We start from the raw sequence: 4,109 nt of genomic DNA on the forward strand, positions 1-4,109 counted from the left end.
ACACAGCGCTGAACCATAGAATAAAGAATCGCTGAACCACCTGCGAACAGCTGTTTACCATTGTTTACGTGCGCGATGTCGCACTGAACTACAGAAACCGCCGTCACGCACTCCGAAACAAATGTTAACTTCAACACGTTTTTAAATTACAAAACAAGCATATTATTTGCTCCTAATAAAGAAAAGTCAACAATATTATAAGTTAAACGTTTTATTCATTACAATAAAATAATTGTGCAACGTGTGCCATGAAACCTGGCAGTAAGCAACCCTGGGAATCGCACCAGTCGCATTGTTAAAATCGCAATCATGTGAAATGGGCCCTCTAAAAATCGCTCTGCGACGCGTGCGACAGCACCGATTTTCGTCGTTCCAGTCGCAGCATGTGAAACAGGCAAAAGGCTAAAAATCTTCTGGGCGATAAATGAGGCCTGCAGGGCAGAACGTCGGAGCTGCGACTTCAACGCGGCATTTACCTGCTCCTTCCTTTGTTAGGTAATAATCTCTAACTACTCAGCTTCATGTCATCCACTATGCATGCTCATGCAACAGATCGTATCAGTGTTACGCATGTTACTTATATTTTACTTGATCTCTGTTTTTGCTCCTAACGCAATGCATGACACTCAGGACTTGAGTGAGAATTCTTTTTTGGTTTCTCGTTCAACGTGTTCTCCCGTTTACAAATAGCTGTCTTTCGGCACGCCAGGCGACAGCCCACAGCTCCTCCTACTATGCAGCACAAACGGACCCCACAACGAGCAAGTTTATCTAATCTTTTGAACTGTTCGTTGCATACTGTGTTGTTAGCAAGGACATCTTAGCGTGTCTCAATTTACAGGTTTGGTATACTATACTACCAGAGGTGACAGCTCGTTTGTCGACGTAGCGCTATGCAACAGTTCGTATGATGCATACTCGAATCGGTATGTTCAGACAAATTCTTTATCTTACTAATCTCTTGCGCGCTGGGCTTTCAGACACCACTGCTTTTCATGTTCAAACGTCATGTCATAACCTGCCAAAACGGAGACCCATGATCTGCTCGGACAATAGTCCTCTTCCACGGTAAGAGTTAATCCTCGCTGTCTGTTCCCCAAGATCTGTCTTTTCGGGCTGAATTCATCTCACGATGAATGTCAGCGTTTATGCTATTAGTTTCGAAACAATGTACCGGCACACCGTAATGCAACTACGGAAATGCGTTATTTAGGAGGCGTGTATGCTGCCAGACTCCAGGCGTCGCTATTTAACGTTGCCGCCGCGAAGTCCGCGGGCTGCGCGTGTGCAGATATATACTCAGACAAAGTTGTCTGAATATACATGATGCGAATTCAATTCCGCCCTTAATTGGAGAACTATAAAGGACTTTTTAAAGGCCGTCAGCATTCTTATGTAGTTTACGCACTTTCCGGGGGCTGTCTGACTTTCATTCTATCTACCCATTTATTTAACCGTTTACCCGCAAGCCTGTTTGTATGGGCAGTCCAATGCCGATTGAGTAGCGCATGAGGCTGCTGTGCTCAGCGAAGAGGGTTGAATACCATGCGGCGGACCTCTTCGGCGAACTTCTTTGATATCGACTTCTGGGACTGGTCATGCGCCAGTGGGAGTGTGCTGATCTTAAGTGAACGTCTTTGACGGCAAGTTATGTAACTAGTTAATTTGCACTGGAAATTTGCTGCTACAAAATGACAAAAGAGGTTCTTTTAACTTCGGCGATGCTCAGTAAGATCGAACATGCCCGAAGCGCGGACTCCATGATGGTGCCGCTAGGTGACGCGGCGCGCGCACTCGGAAGCATGGGAGAGGAAGCCGATTGCATTCCAACTAACCGAATGAAACATTAAAAAACATTTTGAAATCTCTTGCTTGGTGGGAAAGATCAAACCCACTTCACAAGGGTTCCTCAACGACAACATCTCAACGATAGCTGTAGCTAGCTGCGCAACACATGCACGTGATATGTGCCGCTTTTCGATTAACGCCTTCCACGCCAACGCTTTTGCCAGCTGTGCCACGAATGCACTGAGCATATGCCGCTCGGTGTGCGGCCATCGAGTGAACAATCTTCAGCATTCGCACGCACCGGCGCGCCTCTCGTCTCGAAGGCGTCGCGTCGACTTGTCGGCAGCGCCACTAGATGGCGCAGCGTGGCAAAACGAAAGCTGCAGAGACGTACCTAGCAGCAGCATGATGCGTTTAGCAGCGGTCTCGCGTACCGGCCCACCATGCATTTCGGAGGCCATGCGCAGACTTCACGGCGGCGCCACTAGGTGGCGGAGATTGTTTACACGGAAACGCGCGATAGAAGTCCGTTGAACTACACGACCTATATATAAAGCGTTTCGACAGTGGTAATACGTGTGTCGCTATCGTATCGCTAAACACATTACCTTAGAAAATTATCAGCAGATGGCTGCTGTCGATTTCCTTTTTCTCACGGAAGAGGTGTGCATAGGCAGTGGCACACACCCAGTGATCCAAGTTGGCGTTAAATATGTTCAATTAAGAGCTTTTCTTATCCTGTGTCGCATACCCAGTGGCAGAAGTTGGTTCTCCGACAGTTTCCACAACGGCTCGATAAGCAGATAAGTCCGATGCTCTGCCCATTAGGCTAGCGACCAATCTACAATTAATCATTGTCCCCGCATTTCTCTTCAGCATCACCCAACTCTACCTCACTGCCACCAATGAGAGTCATCGATGGGGGCAACGATTTCTTTCCATTGCCTCTCCCTCAAACGCAGAACTCGGACGTCTACATGGCAATTGCGTTTCCACCCTGACACCCAACTAAATTCCCATTTCTTTCCGCCGGATGATGAATAGTTCAAAATAGAAACACTATTTAAAACCTAATGAAGACGATTTAAAAGCTTGCCTATTCTACTGAAGGATACCGTGTAGAGTATTTAGCGCTTGCAAATATTCTAGTGGGAACTTTGTGGGATATGTTCTGCTTGGACTCGTTCAACATAGTTCTTTCTCTTTTTTTTTGAAGTGTACACATGCCACTGCGAAAGCACCTTTTAGCCCGAGATGTAGTCCAGCATCGACCGCTTGCGGTGCCTGAGGCAAGAATTGAAGGACTTGTCTTTTGCAGAAAACGCGATTGAATATTTTAAATTATAATGTGGCGTTCTTTGCAGCGACAGCCAGTGATTATCAAAGTGGTTCTACAGTTTGCGAGCTGAATTGGGAGACGTTTAAGACTGCCACGCTCAGAAATTATTCATTGGCTGCACATCAAAAAAAAAAAAAACGGGTGGACAGAATTATTCCGGATATCCCTATGGCCCTATGGTGTGCCTCGTAATCATGTAACGGTTTTCGCACTCGGAGCCCCAGAATTTCATTTACCCTTGTATAGGCTTCCAGCTATGGAGAGGATACACAGGAGACCCTAGCGTGTGCCACCTTAAAAGCAACTTCAGTGAAGGTATCACTATGTCATCACGCACCACTCGATCTTGCGAAAAGAGTGCTGTTAGAGGAGGGCGCAGTTAGGCTGCACCGCAAATAAACGATAACACGTCGGCCAACAAAATACTAGTATTTATAACCAGCCTATTTACTTACCATGCGCAGTGTTACATAGCGCAGGCAAGGCTCCATCAGCGAACGGCTGAGGTGAAAGCTTTCGTTCGTTGGTAGAAATTATAGCTAAACATTCCAGCAGTGCATGAGACACCACAAATTGAAAGAACGGGCAAGACTTTGTCCAATCATTTGGTTCGTGATGTCCCATTCGCTCTTGCTGAATTTTGTTCGGGAGACGACATTAAAAAAAAGAAACAAAAGAAAAAGAGCCATTGATAAACAGAAGCTACAGTTTTAATTACCCTTGCACGTTGAAGACTGTCATTCGAATCGCCCTTCAATTATTCCTTAAACTAAGGGAGCATATCTTATACAAGAACAGTAAAAAGGATAAGGTTGGTAAAGCCGTAAAACCGTCGGGGAAATTTGCAGAAAGAAAACCAATAGAAGATAAACGCCGTTTAAAAAAAGGAAAATAAGAAATAGTTTTCATGGCGCACGAAATACTACATATAGTATGCGGAATCGTGCAAGCCAGAAACGATGGATTAAAGAATGAAAAGTCG

This window comes from Dermacentor albipictus, chromosome 7 (genome assembly GCF_038994185.2).
Source record: "Dermacentor albipictus isolate Rhodes 1998 colony chromosome 7, USDA_Dalb.pri_finalv2, whole genome shotgun sequence".
In the NCBI taxonomy this organism is placed as follows: domain Eukaryota; kingdom Metazoa; phylum Arthropoda; class Arachnida; order Ixodida; family Ixodidae; genus Dermacentor; species Dermacentor albipictus.